We start from the raw sequence: 16,922 nt of genomic DNA, 5'->3' as shown, positions 1-16,922 counted from the left end.
TCAGTTCTGGATTCTCTGGGATACGGGAGCTGGATCAAAGTAAAGCTAGAACTTTATTCTTGAACTTTGACCAATCAACATAATCTGATTGGGTAGAAGTATCTGAGAGCGACAATTTTGCCTCATTTCCTATATTCGAATAGTCTATGCACATGAGCAACACACTCTGTAATGCAACTGTCCATCTCATTACTAATACATTTTTACAGGAGGACTCTTCACATACTCACACAGGACTTTGAGTTTGGCCATCATAGCAATCTCTGTTTTCACCTATGCAAAATCCCCTGCTCCCCAAATTACACCCATCTGCATAAGCATTTTAATTTTTGTTTATCACATGATCAGAAACAATGGACATGATCTCTAGTTTTAATTAGTCTCCTTTGTCTCAACCCTTTTACTTGACCTTTCAAATTTCTCTTATAGGTAGCATTAATCAATGTTGGCATCATCCCAACCTCTACCCCTGTCTGAAGCTAGCCATAAGGCATATACCAACAATTGTCATTCTCCTAATATTTTTAAGATCATCTCATTCATTCTGGGAAGGAAGTCACAAATTAGTAATTCCCGAATGACCAAGCGGAGCTCTCCATTCAGTGGTGGTGGTGGTGGTGGTGGTGGGGAACTGGCTTTAAAAACGAAGCATTCACATATATATTAGTTGTTTGATTATGGGCAAGAAAATATAACTTCTGTACACCTCAGGTCATCCTTCTGCAAAATGAGGACAATAAAATCCAAATCATGCAGGATTTATGGCCATAAAATGAGCAAACCTATATAAAAACTACCTAGTACAATGTACATCTGATACATCTTAAACAGTAAATAAAGGCTTTCCACTGTCTGAGGTGCGATCAAAAGATACGGTGAATGTTTAAATAAAAAAATTTTATTACAGTAAAAGACACATTGCCATTAATCCCCCTCAAAATAACCCGCCTCACTTCAAACACATTTATCCCATTGTTCTTGCCACTTTCTGAAGCATTCCTGGAAGTCCTCTTTCGTGAGTATCTTTACTTCATCCTCCATCATGGCAATGCTCTGTGTCACACATCGCTTCTGGTACGGCAATTTCTGTCAAATAAAAACATTACGGTGTGTCCTCATCTACCTTATTCACCGGATCTGGCACTGGGTGACTTCTGGCTCTTCCCCAACGTCAAAATGATTCAGGACATCGAGGCAGCCACAACAGCACAACTAAAGACACTCATGAAAGACGACTTCCAGAACTGCTTCAGAAAGTGGCAAGAATGATGGAATAAGTGTGTTCAAAGCGAGGGGGAGTATTTTGAGGGGGATTAATGGCAATATGTCTTTTACTGTAATAATTTTTTTAATTTAAATATTCATTGTATTGTTTGATCACACCTCATAGGACGTCTGTTCAGCTAGACTTCAGATGTTTCTCCAGGTTGATTGGTCTATAATTTAGTTGTAATTTTAATGTGGTCACAGGAGGAGGCAAGCACAGTGTTTATCTACTCCACCATCTCGCCCTCCTCCCCAGTAATTCTATGTTTAACTTTTTAGGAACCACCAAACTGTTTTCAACAGCAGCTATACCATTTTAACTTCCCATCAGCAATGTATGAGGTTTCCAATTTCTCCACTTCCACACCAACACTTGTTATTTTTAATTTTTTTTCACATTAGTCATCCTGGTGTATGTGAACTGGTATTTCACTGTGGTTTCCACTTACATTTCCCTAATGACTAATGTTGTTCAGCATCTTTTTGGGTACCTATTGGCCATTTGTGTATCTTTGGAGATCTATATATTTCTTCTGCCATTTTTGAGTTCAGTTTAGTGTTTTGTTTAGTTGTAGCATGAACCTTATACTTTTAAAACTGAAACCACAACAAACGTTTAGAACTTGAACTACCAAAAGGCTTTATTGAAGAAGAGTGTTTTACCACTGTAGTTATTTAGAAATGTTGGGTTATGGTGACAATCAAAAGACCAGCTTTTGCTCAGTTTTATGCTTGTATTAAAAATGCCAAAAATATTCCCCTTTATCTCCTGTACTGGCGAAGGTCCCTCCCACTGTCCAGCCCTTGGGAGGCCACTGTTCCACTGCAAAGTTTTGAGCAAGAAAGTGGCCTAATCAGTCTTGGGTTTGTGCCCTATAAACACTATTTCAGTCCTTGGGAGTGCTGGTGGTGACTTTCAGTAGGATGAGTGTTTTGTGCCTTCTGAGCACCTTTAGCTTACAGCATAAAGTGGGGTACAACAAACCCCTCTATGACGTAGGTGGTCAGGAAGTAATTTTTTTGCCTGCCCCTTTTGGGGCAGTACATAGTCACCCTCCACACATCAAACCCTCTTCCCATCTGGGTTCTGGCAATCTAGACCCTATTGTTGCTCCGTACCCCAAACCAATGCAATAATACCACTACCTTTTACTTTTTGCCCCTGAGATAAAGTGTTACTTTGTCTTCAGTGGTCAGTACTGACATTGTCCTTATCCCTAATACCTCGCTGTGGACCTGAGAGACTGGTCCCCATCCATCCAGCACCCCACATCCCTCCCCTCTCATGTACCTGCCTCTTCTCTTCCTTCACTCCTTCCCCATCATCAGAAAATTCACAGACACACACAAACATCATCTTTTCACAACTCTCTTTATTTTAATCCCAGCCAATGACTTGCCCTGTTGGTGTAAGATGTAGTAAACCAGGCATCTGGAGACACAACAGATATTTCTGAGGTCTCTGGACTTTGCTATTTAGTTCTGGCTGCACGGGTTATACGAAGTGGTGGGCTCTTCCCGAGTCTCTTTTTCTCAGGACCAGCTGACTTGTTTTGATTCCTTTTCTTTTGATCATGGGTCTTCTTTTGATTCTGTCTCTTCTTATGAGTTCTTCTTTTACTTTGATTCCATTTCTTATTCGGCATATGGTGACAGATGAATACTCTTGGTTTTTTAAGTTTTGACTGAGTGGTACATGTTTGAGATTTCTTTCTTGAGTGCTCTTGAAGGGGTCTTCCAGCCTTCATGGATGCCTTTGGCATCTGGAAGGGAAAGAGAATGAGCCCAGTGGGGCATTAGTTTAGAGAAAGAGGATGATGACTGACCGGGAAGGGAGAATTCATGAAAAAGGGGTGTGGGTCAGTGAGGGGTTTTGTGTCAGGCAAGCATAGGGAGACATCTTGGGAGGCAAAGTCAATGGGGAAGAGGAGGAGCTTGGTTGGGGTCATCTCACCTTGACAGTGTCTCTGGACCTCGGGTGACAGGGGACCTTCCTCTTCTTCCCTTTGATCCTTGAGATCGATTGTACTGTAAATGTTCTAGGCACCCGTGGTTTTCTGACTACTTTAGTCATGATTTAGCCAAGAAGGAGCCTAACCCAGTGCCTCTGCATCTGACCTCACTATATATACCCTCCCAGGACAATGGGGAGCCACACCCTTCAGTTTGATTGGTCAGTTAGGTACTACACTAGCCAATGATTGCTAAGGAAGGCTTAGACATCACAAAGCACCACTTCAACCATCAACATGGGGTGATAAATGCTGAGGAGGCCATGAAATGGCTTTGACATTAAAGTACTACCCCTAACACCTCTGTTGTGGCAATTTGGGGGAGGCAACATTTCTCTGGTTGGATAAAAGGAGATTTTCTTTAGCACCCTCTAAAGAGCATTCCCAAATTGACCTCCTCACTTTCCTCATTTTTCACATTCAATTCTGGAGGCTCACATGACTTGGTACTTTATTCCCCATGACCACCCCTATTCTATGGTTCATTCCATTCTCTCCCAACCTCCACCATTACCTAGTATTTTTTTTTTTAAGATTTTATTGGGGAAGGAGGACAGGACTTTATTGGGGGAACAGTGTGTACTTCCAGGACTTTTTTCCAAGTCAAGTTGTTGTCCTTTCAGTCTTAGTTGTGGAGGGCACAGCTTAGCTCCAGGTCCAGTTGCCGTTGCTAATGGCAGGGGGCACAGCCCACCATCCCTTGCTGGAGTCGAACTGGCAACTTTGTGATTGAGAGGACGCGCTCCAACCAACTGAGCCATTTGGGAGCTCAGCGGCAGCTCAGCTCAAGTTGCCGTGTTCAATCTAGTTGCAGGGGGCAGAGCCCACCATCCCTTATGGGACTCGAGGAGTTGAACTGGCAACCTGGTGGTTGAGAGCCCACTGGCCCATGTGGGAATCGAACCGGCAGCCTTCGGAGTTAGGAGCATGGAGCTCCAACCACCTGAGCTACTGGGCTAGCCCCCAATTACCTAGTATTTTGTATGTCTTACCTAAAATCCCTCTAAGCTAATGTGGCCATATTTAAGTCTTTGTGGAGCTGTGGATCATCCTACTTCTCTCCTATTAGAATGGATAAAATAAAAAAGACAGACAATTACATGTGTTGACAAAGATGCAGAACAACTGGCACAATCATTATAAAATGGTACAATCACTTTGGAAAACTGGTAGTTCTTCAAAAATTGAACAAACCTTCCACACGATCTAGCTATTTACACCCTTAGATATTTATTCAAGGGCAATGAAAACATGTCTATACAAAGACTTGAAGGAATGTTCATAGCTGTATTTATAACAGCCAGAAAACTGGAAACAATGCAAATGTCCGTCAGTGGCTGTGTGGGTACACAAGGTATATCCATAATGAAAGGCTAGTCAGTAATACAAAGTAATGAAATCTGGGGTGGCCAGATGGCTCAGTTGGTTAGAGCACGAGCTCTGAACAACAGGATTGCCAGTTCGATTCCCACATGGGCCAGTGAGCTGCGCCCTCCACAACTAGATTGAAGACAAGGAGCTGCTGCTGGATTTCCAGAGGGGCGGCCGGATGGCTTAGTTGGTTAGCACGCGAGCTCTCAACAACAAGGTTGCCGGTTCAATACCCGCATGGGATGGTGGGCTGCGCCCCCTGCAACTAAAGATTAAAAACGGCAACTGGACTTGGAGCTGAGCTGTGCCCTCCACAACTAGATTAAAGGACAAAGACTTGGAGCTGATGGGCCCTGGAGAAACACAATGTCCCCCAATACTCCCCCCCAAAATTAAACTAAACAAAAAAGAAAAAAACCAAAGGAATGAAATCTGACACTGCAACAATATTGACGAATATCAAAAAACATTACAGTGAGTGATAGAATAGATAAAAAGATAAAAAACAGTGCATACTGAAAGATTCCATTTATATAAAACTTAAAAATGTAAACTATGGCAATAGAAAGCAGATCGTTAGCTGCCTGGGGGGTGGGAGACAAAGAGGAGCGAGAGGGTTAACTGTACCAATTATAGCTCAACAGAGTTGTTAAAACATCAACACACAAACAAACAACCAACAACAACATTCTGGACGGTGTACATAATGACCCCTGCGCTGTACACCTGAAGCTGAAGCTGAATAAAACTGAATGTCAACTATAATATATATATATTGTCACAGGATGTGAAGTAGAGCGTAGGGAATAGAGTCCATGGAATTGTAACAGCTATATACGATGTCAGAGGGGTAGTAGATTGGGGGAGGGGGTTATCACTCTGTGAGGGGTGTACATGTCTAACTATTACAGTGTTTTGTACACCTGAAACTAATAAAAAAACAACAACAGAAAAGAAAGAAACAACAACAAAGCACTGGAAAGGATAAAGGGGGTATGTATCAAGCTGCCGGCCACTAGCTTTCGTTTGCACATACGAAAAGGCTTACGGAGATAATGCTGCCTAGGGTAAGGGATCTGCAGGAAGTCACTGCCAACCCTGTAGATCTTCAGCCTCAAAGCGGATTAAATGGCTGGAGAATGCAGAAGCTGCAGCCAAAACAAAATTGCGTTTGGGGATCTTATGAATCTGCTTGCCACTGATAGAAGAAAAAACCGAAATGGGTTGTGTTTCTCATCTGCCTTTCAAACCTTACACTAACGCATCTTCTCGTGGAATCTACCACTCGGTGGACCTCAGCTGGCAAGGCAATGTGGGGCACGTAGCCCCGAGTTTTCATCCTCCGCAGCAGAGGGGAAGATATAGAGAGGAAGGTAATAGGGTACTGGATGCCAGCCGAGAATACCAGGCCCAGCATAGGACGAGGAGGCCTGGTGAAATGTACACGGTTCTAGATCAGAAGCAAGTTTTTGAAGAGCTGCGTAGGCAAAGCAAGGGAACAAGTGCAACGTTTCTTCTGCACTTGCTGTTTACTTTTGGATAGCCAAAGTCACCTGCTTATAGATGACTATTGAATTTATAGTGGGACACTTTTTAAAGTGAAATTGGGAGTACTATTAATCATACCTGGATAAAGAAGAGTAAACTAAGATTGTGCTGGGCAGACAAGGACAAATTGTCAAGCTCCCTGGATTAATTATTTTATGTTATCTGTAGGGCTCAGCATTTTCCAAGCCATAGTGACATATGGTCATAAAATGTCTCTGGGACTCTCCGGGCATCCACTAATTTCAGCGAGGCTTGGACAAAATTGTTTCACCTCAGTGATTGTGTTGGAAGAAAACTGTGTTGGAAATCATCTACCTCTCATTTGCTCTTTATCCACATGCTATTATTTGGGCTAAATCTGGTCAGAGTGAGTAGTGGTGACTTTGCAAGGAGAACTAAGAAGCGACTGCTTTGAGAAAATGTGAGTCTTAAATATAAAAACTTAACTGAGGTGAATTTGCCTAATACCTTTGAAGCAACAAACTGCAGAGTTAACCAGAGAGTAGAAATCAATATTGAGGTCCTGGGAGGGAAATCTAGAGATGGTCCGTCCTAGGGCAGCAGATCAAACTTAGAATTACTTAAATACTCTGCTTCTATCACCTCAGTCCATTCTCTTACAAACAATGACACAGGTAGTAGTGTTAACTCAATTTTTTAAGTGAAAGAAATGACAACTAAAAGGCAAAGCATCCTGTTCAGGCGTACACAGCTAGTGGTGAGTCAGAAATTGAGCTTAATTGTCTTTGAGTCCAAGCTTATTGGTCATTGCACTAAGGCTATGCTGTCCTTACTGTAGTCATTTACTAATAATTTCTTTCATTTCTCATATATTATGAGATTTACACTCAGGTATTTGTTAAAATGGAGTTTGGAGAATTAAGTTCGTGAACTTCATTGTCTGACCTCGTATAGAGACAAATATAAGTATAGACCTGTTGGGAGATTCATGAAACTGACTCTACAGATGGATCTGGTACGATGTCAGAGGAGTAGTAGACTTGGGGGGGGGTCACTTTGTGAGGGGTGTAAATGTCTAATCATTCTGTTGTTTCGTACACCTGAAACTAATTTTTTAAAAAATGAATAAGACATGAAAATTAAAAAAAAAGATGGATCCGGAATGTTTTAAATGTTCTACAGAGATCATAATGAAAGTAGACACTGGAACCTCGTGGTCTATTGTGCTTTAGGCAGTGCTTCTCGAGCTTTAAAGTGCTTACAGATCATCTTGTGACTTGATAAAATGCAGATGCTGATTCAGTAAGTTTGGGTGTGGGGCCTGAGACTTCATTTCTAATAAGCTTCCAAGTAATATTGATACTTCCGGTCCATGGACCACTCTTTAAATAACACGATTATAGAATATGCATTGATCTGGGTCATTCTTGAACTCCATTTTAAGAAAGTTTAATTCTGCCAGTGACAGGAAAACTCATTCGTGATCCTGTTTCGTTTTGCCTCTAATGTGGACCCATTGGTATGACAGTAAAACACCAGTGTATCTGAGTTTGGTTGTTGTTGTTTTTTATGTCTCTGAAGCTTGGCCATTTTTTATTCTTGGATTGTATTAGTTCTAGGTGGGGGTAAGTAATGTATAGTGTTGGATGCATTGCTGCCCATCAGATACACCTTTTCATTTTTCTTGTATCAGTTCTTATATGTTCTTCTATTTTCTCTCTTATACTTTCCAGTAATAGCACCTATATGATTGACAGGGCTGACCACTATGTTCTCTGAATTGTCACAGTCAATGTAAATATTCAAGAAGAATATCTATGTGTTTGCCTTTGTAGAAAATCCACACATTTGGAACACTGCTGTTATCCAAGATAGATTAGCATTGGATCTACTCAATTGGAAGGATGGCTGGATCATTTCTTGAGTATCTCTCACATACAATACACTTACAGTGGAGTTTTCTTTCGTACTGAGATGGTATTGTGTACAACTGAATACTGGAAGAAATAAAACACTAAACTGGAGAATATTCTGTCCTTTGATTTATTTAGCGTTCTTGGAGGCCTTGTTACCTAAGGGCAATTCAACAAGGCAGCCTTGCTAGGAGTGACTGAGTCTCTTTCAAATTATTAGACATACTTACTGAACTTAATTCTTTAAGGACAGTCTCCAAGGAAGATAACCAAGAAAAGAACAGCAGTCTTAAATTAGAAGTAAAAACAGATGATATTCTGCAGAGTGTGGAAAACGCTGAAGGATTTGGAGAAATGAGTTTTGTTTAGAGAGGGAAAAGGGACAGAAAGAATATATTATAAATTCTATACCTCACTAGAGGATAATTAACGCTATGGAGGAAAAATAGAGCAGGTTAAGAATGATCGTGAGTATAGGGAAATAATGTATAATTTTAAACAGAGTGATTGGGTAGGCTTCATAGAGAAGTTGGCATTAACAAACAAAAACAAAAACATGAAGGTGGTGAGGCAGTAACCCAGGGATATACCAGAAGGAGGAACATTCTGGACACAGCAAACACCGAGTGAAAATGCTGTGAGGTTAGATAATGGCTGGCGTATCTGAGAAACAGTGGGGAGAGCAATTTGCCTGGAGCCAATATAATATAACCACTGTAAAGCCTCGTCCTTCTCTTCTTCTGATGATAAAAAAGAGTAATATCACCAGCTTTTAATCTCAGAGCAAACAGTAGCAAGACATGATCCGGCTTCCCTCTATACCAACAAAGCAAGAGCTCCTTTGTTTCTACTCTACCACGAATTACTTCATTACTTTGAAAGGATCTTTGAAAAGTCTTGAGTCATTCTGGAAGTCTTTCCAATTGTGGTCTGAACAACTAATATTAAGGATTACTTTTTAAAAAATCTTTAACCTCTTGGAAACAAAGAACATTCTAATAAATTGATATTGCTTGTGTCATTTATTTAATACTCATTCCCTTATAAACATCGTACTACTCAAAAGGCAGCACTCAGAACTACAGCTGCCCTGTCTGCGGTGACTTTCCCACAGCTCCAATAAGTGTCACTGACGCTTTCATTAAGAAAACATTACCCTCACATCCCTGGATTTTTAAACATTTAATCACTGATAACATGAATACATGTGTTTCAATTGCAATAGATGTGTTGGTTCCTCAAGTGCTTTGCAAAAATCAATAGCATGTAAATCGATCCATGAGATCATAGGGAAATTCTGTTACTTTGAAATTTCAAAGTGTTTTCATCTATATTTCTGATGGATCTTTCAATTGTCAGAAGGCTCTGCAGTGGCCCCTCTTAGCCACGTGTAGGGAAGGACCTGTAAATAGCCATAAGGGTGGGAATAAGAGGGGATTTAAAGGAGGTCTTTTATTAAGTCAATCTTTGAGGTTTCTTTGTTCAAATTTGACAATATCATTTGGGGTTTTGGTAACACTCTCCTGTATTTAGGTTGGAAGAAGATTTCAATAATGTCAGCCCACTAAATCTTCCCAAATCCTCAGGGAAACAGTCTCAATAGAGAAGGGCTTTCTGAGTTTTTCCGCCCCCTCTCCTACTATTCACATTTCAGCTACTTTTCTAAAAGCGTCTTTGAAATCACATATCCTTTTGGTCAGTGCTAGAAGAAGAGGACTTTCTGACTGTGAAGCCAGCTCCTTCTTAGCAACAGATGACACACACGCACCCGGAATAGCTACCAGCTCTGTGCTCTCTGTGTGTCTCTTGTATGATCAGTGACAATTTGCTTGGTTTCCCCTCACCTGCTTCCTAGCTAGTAATTACCCAGCGACAGAATCTTTGTGTAACCCTGACTTACAGCTATTAGAATAGGATGTAATTGTACCCCGTGTAATTGGCTTCAGTGGCAGAGCCCCATTAACCTGGCACGGCCGTTCTTAAAGCAGCCTGTGATCTAGCTCATTAAATTTTAGCTTCAGTAATAAGGACAGTTATGACCTTTGCTGTTCCTGTCTTAATGTATTTATGCGGACATATCACCTCGGACATCAACACATAGAGTGTCATTGAAATGCAGAGGCAGGACGACTTTGGATGCTCAGAGTGGCTAAACGTTGGGTTCCAAATGGGATGCAGATGAAGGACGTGACCCATGCTGAAAGAGGGTCCTGAGAGGTCTTGGGCAGAAAAAGCATTCTACTGGGAGAGTTACCCTCCTGCCCAAGCACCCTCCCTCTCCAACAGTGACAGTTCCTGGCTGCTGAGCTCTGTTCCCTCGTGGAGGGACACGAGAAGATTCCTCAGTATAATCGCTGGAAGAACAAAGCCAGAGTTTATCCATTTTCTTGATATAGCTTAATATCGCCTTTGATAGTTGTCTGAGAGCCATGGTGGAAACAGAGCCGACCTGGGTTCTCATCACTTGTTGGGTCTAAACCTGTCAGGTAAATCTGAGCTAGGTACTTTTCCACTCTGGGCCCATTTCACTTATGGATAAAATAAGAATATTAGCGTAGGTGCTACCTCGGATCATTTCAAAGTAAAGGTTTCAAAACAGCCAAAGAGTTGTCATGTTTTATTTGTTAAATATCTGAACAGAATGAAACTCTATCACATTAATGCTCCCTTTGATTCACAGATAAGTATAATAATGGCTACCTCACCAGACCTGTGTCTGATAAAAGCAACCCTAGAACATTTCGTTAATTAATTTTTTAAAAAAGCTTTTGTATGCTGAGAGCTTTAGAATGTGCTGGAACATTGGGAAGTTCTTGGCCTGACCATTTAATTTTATGTTTGTAACGGTTAGTTCTTTGTGTCAATTTGGCTGGGTCGTACTAGCCAGTTATTCAATCAAACACTAATCCAGATGTTGCTATGAAGGCGTTTTGCAGATGTGGTTAACCTCTACAACCAACTGACTTTAAACAAAAGACATTACCCCCAATGGTGTGGGTGGGCCTCACCCAATCAAGTCAAAGGCCTTAAGAGCAAAACTGAGGTTTCCCTCACAAAGAAGCAACTCTGCCTGTGGATGGCGGTCTCAGTTCCTGCCCAAGAGTTTCCAGGCTGTGGCCTGCCCTATATACTTGTTTTTTTTTTTTTTTTCATTAGAGTTTATTACTTTTTTTAAAGATTTTATTGGGGAAGGGGAACAGGACTTTATTGGGGAACAGTGTGTACTTCTAGGACTTTTTATTTTCCAAGTCAAGTTGCTATCCTTTCAATCTTAGTTGTGGAGGGTGCCGTTCAGCTTCAAGTTGTTGTCCTTTCAGTCTTAGTTGTGGAAGGCACAGCTCAGCTCCAGGTCCAGTTGCCATTGCTAGTTGCAGGGGGCACAGCCCACCATCCCTTGCAGGAGCCGAATGGGCAACCTTGTGGTTGAGAGGACGCGCTCCAACCAACTGAGCCATCCGGGAGCTCAGCAACAGCTCAGCTCGAGGTGCCTTGTTCAATCTTAGTTGCAGGGGGTGGAGCCCACCATCCCTTGTGGGACTCGAGGAATTGAACTGGCAACCTTGTGGTTGAGAGCCCACTGGCCCATGTGGGAATCGAACCGGCAGCCTTCGGAGTCTGGAGCATGGAGCTCTAACCGCCTGAGCCACCGGGCTGGCCCTGCCCTATATATTTCTGACTTGCCTAACCAGATGCTGCAAAAAGATATGTTGCAGTAATAACCTCTAATCCCAGAATCTTTGAATATGACCTTATTTGGAAATAGGGTCTTTGCACATGTAATAAAATGAAGATGGGATCATATTGGATTAGGGTGGGCTCTAAATCCAATGACTAGTATCCCTATGAGAAACGGGAGATGTGAAGACACAGAAGAGACAGAGCGAAGACACAGGGAAAAAAGTCAAGGGATGTCAAAGATTGTCAGCAACCATCAGAAGCTAGAAGAGCCAAGGAAGGATTCTTCCCCAGAGCCCTCAGAGAGAACATGGCCCTGCTGACACCTTGATTTCAAACTTCTGGCCTCCAGATCTGTGAGAGAATAATGTTTTTGTTTCTTTAGGCCACTTAATTTGTGGTAATTTGCTACAATAATCCTAGGAAACAAATATTCCTACTTAACCTACTGGTTATGTTTCTTTGGTAGAATCCTAACTAATTCAATATTCTTTTGGTAAAAAATGTATCTTTGTAAATGAAATTATAGGACCCTTTTCTCAGGTATCTCTTTAGCTACTTTTCCACAAATGGAACTACTTCTGAGAAAGGTTTGCAGGGTAAAAAGGTCATGGTCAATAAATGTGGGAAACACTTGGTACAAAGTACCTTTGGCTTTTTCATTGCGGGTCTGCTCAGAACTTTCAATATGATACCATAATATCAAGTGTCTCCAAGAGAGATCTGTTGAATACAGCATTTTCCAAAATTACAGAAGCTTGGAAATTCTGTTTAGGTACACATATTAATATCTTCCAGAAGTAATGATTCTTGAAAAATGCTTTGGCAAAGGCTGGATTACAACCAAATTAAATTATTTTCTATGCCATTGCCTTTGTTAAAGGATATGATCTATTGATGATCAATATAGAGATAAGAAATGCAGAGCTAAAAGTGCCGACAAAACAAGTTTACATACAGAACAGCAGAGCCAAATATGTAATGTAGTGTTTCTTGAAACTGTGAAATCATTGTGAAACTGACAAAACCCATGGCCATCTATATGAGTTGGAATAGGGTAGAATGAAGAAGCCTGTGTTGTGGGAACAAACCTGAATTCTCAGTGGCCTTACTCAACAAAGGCTTGTCACACATGTCACAGTGACCTGTGGATCAGACTCCTCTCCAAGCCATGATTGAGGATCTATGCTCCTTGCCCCGTGTAATACCGTTTACAAGTCCATCACTTCCAGCCATAGAGGTTGGACAGAGAACGAAGGTGAAGCATGTACACAGACCAACTGCCTTAGCCCATAACCAACTGGTCACATTCTAGTGGCCAGAACACAACGTATGGTCCTAATTCATTGCAAACTCACTCCTCCATTTCAGTGGGAAGTAGAAGGCAAAATATACAGGCGCACATATACTAGGAGAGTGATAGATTTGGCAGTAGGAAAACAAAGTATTTCTTGTCTGACTGCTGTTAGTCCCATCTTTACTTTTTAACTATTGGCTTACAGGTACTTTACATTCCCAATTTAGCCTGCCATCAGCAGAGCATTCGTCCACTTGGGTTTGCCAAAGACAGGCTTTGTTGATAATGCTGTATGTTTTGGCTTCCATTCCGTGATGCCAGCTGACAATTTAATTGAAATTATTTAAAACCATTGTTGTTAATCCGAATAGAAGTTAAAAACAATAAACAGTGAGCACAACAGACTATTTCCTTAATTTCTTCTCATACTACTTTAGCAACTTTGCTATTTAGCAAAAATGGTGTAAAACCATCTACCTCAGAGGCAAGCTTTGTATTTATACGCACCATCCCTTTTCTATCATAAAACTCAGTTTCAATAGTTACCGTGTTTCCCCGAAAATAAGACCTAGCCGGACAATCAGCTGTAATGCGTCTTTTGTAACAAAAATTAATGTAAAACCCGGTATTATATTATGTTATGTTATGTTATATTATATTATATGATATGATATATTATACCCAGTCTTATATTATAGTAAAATAAGACCGAATCTTATATTAATTTTTGTTCCAAAAGACGCATTAGAGCTGATAGTCTGGCTAGGTCTTATTTTCGGGGAAACACGGTTCTAAATTTTAGAATCTACTCATTTTTTTTCAGTAAAATAAATAATTTAACAAATGATCCAATCTGTTTCCTATAAAATGTGTAACAAAATGCACTGAAATTGCCTAAGCAACAAATACTGTCAAGTAATTTAAGAATTCAATCCATGGAATTGGCAATTAATGAAAGATACCGTTTTAAGGCAAGGCATTCCTAAATATAAATTAAGTACCTTCTTTTCCTAAACTTCAGTTGGAAACTATGTAATAACTCAGTTTTCCTTCAAGACTTGGCTATACAATGCCCTCTGGCCATTGTCACCACAGTGTTATTTGAACAGCAGTTACAGAACCAAGTTTCCATCGTGACTTCTGTAGAACTACAAAAGTTTCCAGGTGGGTAGAATTGGGTAGAAAGAAAGAGAGGGTAGGAATCTTATCCTACTCCCCCTTCTACCAACAACCCTGTGAGTTCCTTTTGTCTTTTTAATATATCAGAATCGTGGGTATGACTCTGGTGGAAAGTCAGGTACTACTACTTAGTAAAAATGATACGCTGCTGAGTTCTGACTTTTCACTACCTGCCTATACCTCATAAGAATGATGTCACTGTTTGTCTTTTCAGCACTTACCTTTCTCTCCCATAGCTTCTCTTATCCCCCACTGAGCCTTCTAATTTTGAATCTTTAAACCTTTTGTGCTGTCTCCTTCATGTCCAGTCGGGAAGGAATACAAATAAAGATAGGGAATACACTACTTTTCCCTATAAGACGCCCCTCCAATTTCGTGACTGTACTTTTGTCATTAGTGTTTCCCTGACAACTTTCGTATCTCCATAAATGGAGAGAAGAGGGAACTAATATTTACAAAGCGTCTTGGGTGTGATTTTACATAATATTTACTCTCACCGTGCTAACTACTTCCTATACATTCTCTCATTTACACACACCCCCTTACACCCCTTTCCAATAGCTGTACTACAGGAGTTATGCCTTTTTCTTTGCTTCTTAGAATGTGGAAAATAACTGTGTCACTGACTAAATTAATTCAAAAAAATTCTAAAGTATTTCCCTCACATATATTCCCTGTTGCCTGTGTAGAAACAGCCTTAATAAGGGATGTGGCAACAGGGCCAAACTCATGTCTCCCTAAACATAGCTAAGCCAATTACAAAAATATCCTACCATCCAGAACTTCATAGACCACATCAAAATGTGGTTTATAATTATTTGGTTAGAAATGGTCTCTTGGAAAGCAGACAACATTTCCCCTGGTATAACAATTTTCCTCTCTAAAAGAACATTTATTTTGAATAATTTTAAATATTATGCATTCATGCTCATATCTTTTTCCTGGCAACTGCATTCTTTTTCACGACCAGGAAAATGTGAGTTTTATAGGAAGAAAAATGCAAGATAGTAAAAAGGTGTTTTTTAAACAGTTTGCAGAGAACCTTATTTTTCATTTCTTAGACAGAAACACAACCTCTATCATGCATAAATAACGCTACCCATGATTTTCAGCTCCGACATTTCAAGGACATAACCTGAAAATACAATTCTAAAAAAAAAAAAAAGAAAAAAGAAAAGAAAAGAAAAGAGAAGAAAAAGATTGCTTTACCTTTAAAATCCATGAAGATCCAATATAAACAACGGGTATATTGTTATACGTTTTTCTGCATAGAAAACAGAACAATATATTCATAACTGATCAAGTAGTCAAACATACATGCAAGCATCTTATCTCACATTAACATCCGAAACTATAGCTGAGGAACATAATTGCTCTTTCAAAATTGTTTATGACTATTCGCTGAAGCTTACCTTGTAGGGGTGCTGAGTTTGGGCTTGCAGATGCAATGTTCAATAAAACCAAATAAATTCTTTGCTTCATGATGCTTATTATCTAGTAGAGATGGAAATCAAGCTAATCATCAAACAAATACCTGTAGAATTTTAAACGGAGAAGACTCAATGAAGCAAATATAAACTGGATGAGAAAAATATACAAAAATTGGTAGCTGAGCTGATCTAGGAGTTATGTGAAAGCTTCCACGAGGAAGTGACTTTTGGGATGAGATCTGAGGGATTAAGAAGCAGTAACATTCCAGGAAGAAGGTGCAACATTTCAAAGGTTCAGAATCAGGCAGAAAGCAAAGAAAGCCAAAAATGCTGGAGGGGGCTGAAGAAAGGAGCAAGACATGACTAGAGAATTTGGCTGGAACCAAACCAGATAGGACACTGCAAGCCCTTTTAAGGGTTTTCGTTTCTGTCCTAAAAGCAACGGTATCCACGGAAGGGTCAAGTGCTGAGGGGAGAGGGCAGCCGAGGGCAGGGTAAGAATCAAATTTGTTTAGAACTGATTTCTCTGCCTTCAGGAACATTGTAATTGGAAGGAGACAAGTGTGGATATGCGGAGATTGGTTAGGATAGAATTGCCGTTGTCCAGTCAAAAATGATGGTGACATGGAATAGTCTCAGATGCTTAGATTTCCACCTGATCCTTCTATGCAAAAGCAGTAACCTCTAAATGTATGCTGATTTGTTTTCTGTCCCCTCACTCCGCCTTCCCCAGATCTACCTTATACCTTTCTCTGTCCATTCTGTGCACTGGAGATGGAACCTCACTCCCTTGCTGGCTGTCTTCTGGATGGTAGGTACCAACAGGACACTGGAGGATGGGAGGAGACAAAGGTACGGGCAGTATCTTCCCTCCTTCTCTGGCAGGAATTGCATTCCTTCACAGTTACAGCTCCTGCAGGGTGGCCTCTCTCCCGTGGGCCCAGCTCTCAGTGACCTCTGCAAGTACCCTTACCTCTCTTCACGCCTTCAGCCCTAGAGATGGTTATGGCTTCCTGCTGCCGGTAGTCTCTGGGAGCTTCAGCATCCGTAATTATTTCCCTTAATCCTGCCTCACATCTGTAAGAAGTCTCTTCATTAAAATGTTTTCATTTGAACTACCTGAGGTGAAGGTTCCCTGCTAGAACCATGATTATACAAAATACAATTGAAATAATTATTTCAGAAAGACAGAAACCTAAAAGTACTAAGGATTGGAATAGACCACAAGCATAGACTGCCACACGTTCATATAAACAGTGAAAGTCTTGAA

General features: G+C 40.6%; 1 long non-coding RNA gene across 1 annotated transcript; it reads right to left on the bottom strand.

Annotated features, from left to right (window-relative positions):
- Positions 1–2,689: 2,689 nt before the first annotated feature.
- LOC117017040 (uncharacterized) lies at positions 2,690–15,774 on the bottom strand. Its single transcript, XR_004422057.1, has 3 exons — positions 15,635–15,774; positions 15,432–15,486; positions 2,690–3,029 (listed from the first exon to the last, which is right to left on the bottom strand). It is a non-coding gene; the product is annotated as an uncharacterized LOC117017040 (long non-coding RNA).
- Positions 15,775–16,922: the final 1,148 nt, after the last annotated feature.

This window comes from Rhinolophus ferrumequinum, chromosome X (assembly GCF_004115265.2).
Source record: "Rhinolophus ferrumequinum isolate MPI-CBG mRhiFer1 chromosome X, mRhiFer1_v1.p, whole genome shotgun sequence".
Lineage (NCBI taxonomy): Eukaryota > Metazoa > Chordata > Mammalia > Chiroptera > Rhinolophidae > Rhinolophus > Rhinolophus ferrumequinum.
This window is presented reverse-complemented; position numbering and strand designations above follow the sequence as displayed.